Here is a 10212-nt window from a genome sequence, read left to right as displayed (position 1 = left end):
TACACATGTGCGTGGCTATTGTATATACATCTACATATATGGACATATCAACTCTTTAAAAAATGTTTTATTGTTTTATTTGAAACCATTTGTAAAAGTTATATCTCCTAAGGAAATTAACCCCATCTATAATTTTGAATTACATTGATTTATTCAAAATTTTCCTAGGATGATGTGGCGAAGATCTGCTATTTTTTCCTAATATGTATTTTCTCTTCTCTAAACTAACTGCACCCTGATAACTTAGGTGGATTAAAAGACAACCAGAGTAAAGACTTCATTTCCCAGCTTACAAAATGTTTATGTATGGCCTTGTCACTAAGCTCCAACCCCTGCCATATTAAAATAATTGATGCTTAATGACTCCTGTGTCATTTCCTTAATGATTAGCAGCGCAGATAGGGTAGACAGCAATTTTTGAGGTCATGTTGGGGGTGCAGCATGGTAGGCAGAAGTCTGGGGATGATGGAGTAGTAAGATAGAAGGATCTCGACACTGCGAAGCCACCAGACCGAGGCTACACTGCTATGCCTGGACTGTTGTCTGGTCTGCCCCTCATTAGGAAGAAACAAACCTGCATATAGTTTACAATATTCTGTTATTATTGATCATAATTTACCGTTAAGATATTTTTTAAAAAGGAAGCCAGATATAAAAACTTATTTTAACTCTTTAAGGGCTTTAAACAAGGTAAATGGAAAATTGTGCATTTCTTCCTCTTTCTATTTACAATCTGTGATCAGCATTTTATTCCCCTTAGAGAGGCTCTATAAAAGATGCTGGGAGCTTTTACAAAATACTGTAGCTGAACAGTCTTATTAAAAGTCCTCTCAGGATAGTTTGTTTTCCCTGGGTGATCGTTTTACGGTAGATATTAAAACTCAAAGCTAAAACTCCACAATGACCCTCCTCAGTGTGGGGCTTGGGATCAAGGCCTATGTACAACCATGAAAAAGCTTTATACTTTAATTTCAGCTTTTAAAAAAATCTCCCAAGGTATTGGATTTCACTAAATGATATATTTCTTTTCTTTTTTCTCTACTTATTGTAAATATCCACATTTGTTTAAGTTAGTCTGTAGATCTACATTAGAAGAGATACTATTAATCAAAAAAATGCCTAAGAAGTAATAAGCATGTGAATTTATTCCCAGTCTTACAGGCTAGTGAAGGATTTTGAATTATATTAGATGACACAAATAATGTTTTAGGTTGAGAAATTGCAAAACTAACTCATCTCAAAGTACATGTCAGTTTGGATGAATGTTTTTTCATTATAACAGTCTAAGTATTTTTTGTGTGTATTATTATTTGTTGCCAGTGTCCAAAAATTAGCATTTCATAAAATGTGAATATTTCTATTTGCATTATTGCTAGGAAGAGCAAGTGGATTTAACCTAAATCCAAAATTTAATTACAAATAAGGTTGTGTTGACTCATCCTTATGCATTTCAATTAGATGGGAAACACACCAGCTGGGAGCTCTCCACTTATAGATTAAGAAACATTAATTTCAAGAGATCCCAGCATATATAAAAAGGATCCAAATCATCACAGCCTCTCAATACTTTTACTTTTATGTACCTATTTGGCATAATACGTATTTTTCCATGTTGTCTAATTGTCAAGATTTAGTGGCAGAAATAAAAGTACTAAAATGTATTGGCTTAGAGCATCCCCAAGCAAGTTCATGTCATCAACTTATTATTTCAAAAGCCTTATAATTCATAATTCTTGACTTTTGCTACATTCAAAGAAGGATTTTTTAAATTATCTTGTGCTTTGTTTGTGTGTGTTAGTTATCAATACAAAAAAAGTTTATTTAAAAGGCCTCAGATGATTATTTTGATCCTTGGAACTTTGAAGACATTATCCTTCTGCACTATTGGAACAAATTAGACATTCTGTGAGAGATGCAAATACAACTTCCAAAGCTACATTTAATTGCATAATTTGTAATAGAAGCTGGGTATGGGCACTGCCTGCAGAGTGATAAACAATCCAGAATAATCTAATCAGCATGATCATTGAATTTTTATTAGTCTTTGGTTAGTTATCCATTAATATGTAAAGGAACCCATCTTTGTGCCTTTATCTTTCACTACTGCACCTTTTTAAAGTTACTACAGAGAAATTTAGAGAAAACCAGAAAATGAATACCTCTAATTTACTTTAAAACCTAGCTCTACATACATCTTCTCTTGAAAATTTAACTCTGCATTGAACAGTCCCCAGATTTTACTAATATGTTGCACTTGCCGTGCATAGAGTGTGGGTTAACCTTAGCATGTACCTGGTATTATTCAATTTTTATATTTGTCAATCACAAAATCTTAGAGAAAATGAAAATGAGCAACACTTTCTCTTCCTTTTTCCATCTTTCATATCATCTGGAGATATCAGAACATCTTAGTCCTAATTCTTTTGTTAATAGCTGAGGGCCAAATCACCTTACTTCTTTAGCTCTCAATTTTCTCATCTGTAATATATAAAGCAGTATGACAAGAAATTTTTCTAAGGCCCATTAGTACCTACAAGGCTCTTAAATTAATGGATAGGAAGAAAATTAGGATCCCTACAAACTTAGTGGCTTAAACAGCACAACTCTTTGTTCTATATTTTTTCATGTCAGAACTATAAAATGTCTCTCAGGGCTAAAATCAAGGTGTTGGTGAGACTGTGTGATATCTTGGCCCATGGCCCATTCCACCATTTGCAAAGCCAGGATTATAACATCTTTAAATCTTCTCTCTCTCTCTGGTTCTCTCTGACACATTAAAAAGACCCTTGTGATTACACATTATTCTCACCTGTGTAATCCAGGATGATTTTTTTACATCTGCAAAATTCCCATTGCTATATAAAGTAATATATTTGCAGTTTCCAGGGATTAGGATGGAGACCTCTTTGGGGAACTATCATTCTGACTCCACTCCAACGAACTCTGAATATCTTGCGTGTCTTTCCTCTATAAAATGGCCGTCACAAATTCAATATCTTGGCAATTTTTTCTCATTTAATATTGACTGGTTTCCCCAATTTCCCGGTTTCTTTCTCTTCCTCAGAATTAGCACAAGTGAACAGGTGAGAGAAAATAAAAGTGACAACCTTAAGAAAGTTCCTAAAATTTAGGAAACGTACAGTTTTCATTCATGGACTATAGTCTACATTTCTTGACTATCTAAGTTAGATGGTAGGTGATATTAGATGCCACTCCTCAGAGGTGGTCCTAAAAGTACCTCTTAGAGCTCCGAGCTCAATGGAGACTTGGGGAGAGCAGCACTGCATTTCAGTCCTTCAATGGCATTCTTACCCACATTTGTAGAATGAGGGGAGAGTATCTAGGCAATAGCTTCTTAGTTCTCCTTTAATGAAGACCACATTCTCTTTTCTGGCACAAGAATCCTTTCATTGGTTCAAATGTCAGAGATAAAATCATTTTTCTTCTTCTATGGTTGCCTTCACTTGCTGGTGCTAAAAGTAGTCACTACAAGACTAGTTTACCTCTTCAGTATAATTTGTCTGTTTTATTTCCTTTTTCTCTTTTAAAAATTATAAATGTATAAGCTGTACTTAAATTCAATGTCATATTTTTAACTCAAATAGCACCAATGATTTGATTATCTTGAACACTAAGTGTCTGATGCTCTAATCTGAGTTTCTTTCTCAAACATAGCAACTATCATCAATTGGTGAATACCTTTCAGACTGTTTTTCTATGTATTTGCATATGTATTTAATTATATATATGTGCATGTAGGTATGTATCAATGTATACTTCTGTTTTGTGGAGTTTTAAAATGAGTGATATCATATCATATGTTATATATATAATCCCAAAACATTTTTGTACTTAGTAAAATATCTTGGTAGTCTTTCAATGTCTTCATCTATTGATTTGCTGTATTATTTTTTATAGATGCATAGCATTCTTTAGTATAGATGTACTATTATCATTTGCCTGTAGGATCAACAAATGGTTAGCAGGATTAATCCTGTTGTAATCACTGGAGAAATTGGCATCTTTTTATGTCTCTAGGGTGGAATATTCTGATCAAAGAAATGACATATAAAAAAGTCAAGATGTATCCCATACTATGGCTTTAAAAGATTGAATTAATTTTTAACTACTCAGCTGTCCATGTGAATATATTCCTTAAATTTTACCAATGCTTGCCCATTTCATAGCTGAAACTGTCAAACATAATGACTGTCTCCCCCACAAGACTGCAGAGCTCTGTAAGACAAGGGCCGTGTGTACTGTGCCCATCACTGTATTGTCTATATCTAGCTCAGCACCTGGCATGTAACAGTCCTTTAATATGTTTCTTTGAATGAATGAAGAAAACCCTAAATGAAATGACATTATACAGAAGTTTTCATTTCATTAATCCTTACTCTAAAATTTATACAGTGTTAATATGGGAACTTAGAACATTCCTACATGTTTTAAAATCTGAAATTAATCATAAATAAAAGTGATGCTTTAGGAAGGAGGAGTAAGTCAATAGAAGAGAAAGAGGACAAATATCCAAGGGTCTGAGAGAGAATATTTGACCCCCAAGAGACTGGCCAGAAAGGATATATAAATGACATCGGGGGAATTGCAGAAGGTTCAGCTGCACCTCAAGCAGCTGCCGGAACAGCACAGACAGTGAACTCAAATCCCTTGGAGCCACAGCCTTGGAGCAGCACGAACGCTGATGGCTCTGTCCAGAACATGCAGCCCTCTGTAACCAAAGCCAGCAGCTTCAGCAGAATCTCTATCTTCACCCAAGGTGACTGCATTGGCAGCAGTAAAGGTGGCAACACAGGAAGGATCTCCAGGCCAGGTGTGACACTACATGCCCCAGAAGTGTGCAACCAGGTCACCTCATCCAGTCTATCCTGAACCTTCTTCCTTGAGCAGCAGCAGCAGCAGCAGCAACAGCAAACTTTGTGCTCTCCCACCCACACCTCAGCAATAGCCACCCTTGAATAATAACATGATCTCACAGGCAGATGACCTCAGCAACTCCTTTGGACAAATGAGCCCTAGGTGCCAAGGTTCTACTAAAGCAACTGACTCATCGGCACCTCTATTCCAGCTCCCACTCATCTCCCAGCACCATCAGCAGGCTAACTTCATCATGGCATCCATGGGTCAGCCCCTCCCCACCTCTAACTGTTCCACTTCTAGCCAAGCATCAGCTACTCAGCAAGTGCTGCTACCCTGGGGCTACATGCAGCCTTCTCAACAGATCCAGGTTTCTTACTAATACCCCTGGACAATATCCTAATTCCAACCAGCAATATTAACATTTCTGTCACCTGGTGGCCCGCAGATCCCGATGTGGTCAAAAACTTGCTCAGCCATCCCAGCAGCCCGGTTTATAGCCGATGATGCCTAACTGGCAGCAGGTGGCTTACCAAGGAATAATAGGGGTTCCAGCAGCCACAGAACCAGGGCCTGCTCTGCAGTCAGAGAAGCAGTGTGGGGGGCTAGATGCAAGGCCTGGTGGTTCAGTACCCTCCACTGCCTTCTTACCAAGTCTCAGTGGGTAATTCCTCACAAAATGTGGTCCAGCGGCCTTTCTAGCAACTCATGCTGGCCCCTGTGAGCCAGTCTGGGTAAGGAGGCCCCCCAAAAGGGGGCATACCAGTGTACTACAGCATGATCCCACTGGCTCAGCAGAACCATACAAGCCCTGCTGTTGGGTTTCTGCAACCTCCTGGGTCTCAGCAGTACCAGATGCTTCAGTTTCCCTCTCCCTGCAGTCTACCACAGATGCCACAGCAGTAGTCAGGAGTGTCACCTTCTGGACCAGCTGTGGTGATCATGCAGCTGAATTTCACTAATGGACCCTGAACCCACTCAGAACCCATCCAGGGTCCAGTGGAGTCACTGTAAATACTACAGCATGGACCACGAGGACCAGAAGCCTGGAGACCTGTACAATCCTGATATCAGCCCCCAGGCCAACACACAAATGAGCAGCAGCCCTGACACATCTCCTACCCAGGCTTTACCACCTTCTCCTGTCAACCAGCTTCAGTGGTGGCTGTCTGCACAGGACTCAGTCCCTTGTTTGTCTTCAGATGGTTCCCCTGGCCTGGGGGTCCAGCACAGGGTGATGGGTGCTACTCCCTCTTAGGCCAGCCTTTAGAGTACAATCTGTCCATCTGCCCTCCCTTGCTCCATGGCCAGTCAACTTACACAGTGCACCAGGGACAGAGTGGACATGGAAACCAGGGCAACAGACAAGCACTCAAATCCGCCTCCTCTGACATGGAGACAGCAGATGTTGTCTTGGGGCAGGTGCTGGAGGTGACAGATCTCCCTGAGGGCATCACCTGTACTGAGGCAGACAAACTCTTTAAGCAGCTTGCTATGTCCAATGCCAAGACTCAGCTCAGGGGCTCCCTGGCAAGGGTGGAGGCGACAATGGTGGGACTGCTGAGAATGGCCACTGCTTGGACCTTGCTGCCTTGTACACCATCATGGCTGTGTTCCCCAACCCGCTGGCTGCTCAAATACCTCCCTTCATCTCAACAACTCCCTGAATAGCATCAATCTTTGAATGGCCAAAAGGAACTATGACCTGAGGATCCTGGAGCGAACCAGATCCCAATAAATGGAGAAGAGGAAGGGAGCAGCCCAGAAGAGGTGGGGGCAGGGTAGAGGGTGTTGAAGGATCCTGGTAGACTATGGATGGAGACAGGAAGTAAGGAGACTGACGCTAAACTGGAGCCTAAGACAGTAGTGATGAAGACGGAAACAGATGGACATCCACACTGGCATTGGATTCCTTCAGGCTCCCCTTCTTTGGGTCCCCTTTTTTACCCTGGTTGGCCCCTCTGCTTCCCTCTTCTTCCCATCCACTTATATCATTTTAATTTATTTTCTCTTCTATTTTTATTTTTGTTGTTGTTCAGGAATAAGTATTCTCCAATTTTTTTTAAAGATCTCATCTCAAGCTCCCTTTCCTTTTTCTTTTTTTTGAAATGGAGTCTCATTGTCACACATCCTGGAGTGTAGTGGCCTGATCTGGGCTCACTGTGACCTTCGCCTCCCGGGCTCAGGTGATCCTCCTGCCTTAGCCTCCTGAGTAGCTGGGGCCACAGGTGCATGCCACCACTCCTGGCTAATTTTTTGTATTTTTGGTGGAGATGGGGTTTCACAATATTGCTCAGGCTGGACTCAAACTCCTGACCTCAGGTGATCCACCCGCCTCGGCCTCCCAAAGTGCTGGGATTACAGGCATGAGCCACCGCCCCTGGCCCTTTTTTTGTCTTTATGAATGTATTTATATGGACAGAAATATGAACAGAATTATGATAAACAAAATTGATTTCCACATTCTCTCACTTCCTCGTCGTGTCTTCCCAAACCCCACAGACATAACACTTGGACTCCCCTCACCTCTAAGAACACTTGTATATTGTTTGTTTAATGTTTGTACCACAGTAACAGACACAGTGTTTATTTGCAGAAATAGATGTTTGCTGGGTATATTCACTGTAAATTTTATTTAATTTTTTTTTTTTTTTAAATTTGGGGGTTATTTGGGGCGAAGTTGATTTTGTTTTTAAATTTAAAAAAAAAATTGTCACTGGAAAAAAAAATGCAACAACCCAGCATTCCATTAGAAGAACACTCAGTAATCTTCTGCCCCTTACAAATTCTTTTCACAATTTTTCCTTAAGCCACATTTTTATTTGCATTAATTTCAGATTTTAAAAAATGTAGAAATATTCTAACTTCCTAAATTAAAGTTGTATAAATTTCAGAGTGAACATTGATGAAATGAAAGCTTCTGTACAAATGTCATTTTATTTAGGGTTTTCTTCATTTATTCAACCAAACAAATTGAAGGACTGTTAAATGCCAGGTGCTGATCTAGATATAGACAATACATTGACAGGCATGGTGCATGTGCCCTGGCCTCACCGAGCTCTATAGGCTTGTGGAGGAGACTGTCATTAATGAAACTGTCATAGGTGCTAGCAAAGCACAGCATGCCACGGGGTAAGGTTGATGGAACATGAGATGTCAGGGAAAACTTCTCTGAGGCAATATCCTGTGAGCTTGGCCCTAAAGGAACAGTGAAATAGATGAAGAGTGTAGTGAGAGAGGGTGAAGAGAGAAAGAAGTTCATGAAGAAGGGCTATCTCATGCAAAGGTTCTGTGGATGAAGGGAATATAGTTGTACTGGAGAGCTAGGCACAGTGCCTTGAGGTGGAATCAGAGAAAAAGACAGGGCTAAAGCCTACAGCGCTGTGGTTAAGGCCATAGCAGACATTTGAGGAGGAGAATAACATGGTTAGAGTTGCATTTTGAGAAGATCACCCTGCCTATGTTATGGAGACATGGCCCAGAAATGATGCTGAGAGACCAGTTGAGACCATTATATAGTTGTTAAGGACATCAGTATGACCAACATCGCGGTTACATATAAGTGACCATAAAAATATGGCTCAACGAGGGAGTCAAGGTGTTTTGAAGATATCTTTAAGAAACAAGTGGTTAGTTTTGCTCAATTTTGTTTGATATAAAGTTGTAATTTAATTCATGAATAGTAACAGCTCTGACATTTTGCCAAAAGGGAACTTTACAAAACTGTGCACCACACTGAATAAATGGAAACCTTTGGATCTGGCTGAATCTACTAGTTAGTAATGCTGTTCAGAAATTAATATACGATGTGTGGCACTTTTTTTGGAATGACCGTTTACTCAGAACTTTAAAACAGTATTTTATTATGGAATGTATTATATTTTTACTTGGAGGAAGATTAAGATAGTTTGGTGATACATATAATTCTTTTGAATTTCAAATAACACATTTGGTTTATTTTTTCCTTCTTAAATTAGAACACATCTTCCTGGAAGAACTGGGTGGGCTTATGTTGTAAAATTGCTTCTGTTTCAACTAATTCTGTCCCAATTAGGAGTCAATACTTTATAGAAGGATGAAAATATTTGAAAAAATACCTTATACTTTTATGAAAAAATTGTATATATTTCTTATTTTTAAACCTAAATTTTCTACTGTTACTGCCATTATATTATGTATTTTAGTCACCATACATAAGTCATAGCCATTAAGTAATTATTCATCTTAAAGCTATAGCTCCAAATATTATCTATACTGTGTGTATTTTTTATGCTTTCTACAATAGTTGTATTTTGAGAGTAAAAGTTTTAGGCATAAGCAAATCCTAAAACCATCTGCAGTAAACCAATCAATATGTGGTTTCTGAAAAAAAATGCTAAGGGGCAAGACACCTCAGATCATTCTTATGTAATAGATTAGCAATGTACAAGAAAATTCTGTTCCTCACTTCTTTGATTTTATCCCTTATTGTCAGTAGATTCAGAGGCATGAGTTTGTATTTCCTTAGCTTCCTTCTGCTGCTTTCTATCCCTTTATTCATCCAGTCTTATGTAAGAATAGTTTTTCTTCTGTGATTCTTCTCATGTAGCTGAGCTCTGACCTTGTATTAGGCCAGAGGCATCAATATTGTGATAAGATTCTTGCCAAACTTTTGCCCATGAGAAAAGTCTTGGGGAGAATGAGGAAGTTAACTAAGAATTATGATTTTCATATTGTGAATAATCACGCACACCAAAAAAAAAAAAAAAAAAAACCCAAACCAAAATATCCCAGATGACTAACAGCTATATTGGGTTGAATGATGATGTAACCTACTTAATTTGCATGCAATTTTCATCTAATCAAATGTAGAAATGTGTCTATTTTTTCTTCACTTCTTTGATTTTATCCCTATTGTCAATAGATTCAGAGGGACGAGTTTGCATTCGCTTAGCTTCCTTCTGCTGCTTTCTACCCCTTTATTCAGCCAGTCTTACGTAAGAATACTTTTTCGTCCCTGTGGTTTTTCTCATGTAGCTGCACTAATGTATGAATTTTTAAATCAAGCATCCTCTCAACTATTCAGACTTTCTTATGTATAGATTTGTTCATTTTCCTTCATTCAAAGTCCTACCATAATCTTAAAGGATTTCAATCCATTTAATAATTTAGTCTTTATATTTTTGGCTCTACTTAATCCAAGGACCTCTGTCTTTCCTGTTCTTTGTGTCTCATTGTGGATTGAATCTTCATTAGCAGCTTCTGTAACATTAACTCCAGATCATAGTTCACTTTTTTGTAACCACCTATGTTTTCAGATTTCATGAATTCTCATTCCACTGTACATATCATTCAAGC

The 10212-nt window shown here is 38.7% G+C and overlaps 1 pseudogene; it reads left to right on the top strand.

The window, feature by feature from the left end:
* Positions 1-415: 415 nt before the first annotated feature.
* On the top strand, positions 416-6882 carry LOC110743136 (annotated as a pseudogene).
* Positions 6883-10212: the final 3330 nt, after the last annotated feature.

The sequence above is a fragment of the Papio anubis genome, chromosome 6, assembly GCF_008728515.1.
Source record: "Papio anubis isolate 15944 chromosome 6, Panubis1.0, whole genome shotgun sequence".
NCBI lineage: Eukaryota > Metazoa > Chordata > Mammalia > Primates > Cercopithecidae > Papio > Papio anubis.
The sequence above is the reverse complement of the archived record's forward strand: the minus strand, read 5'-3'. Positions and strand labels throughout refer to the sequence as shown.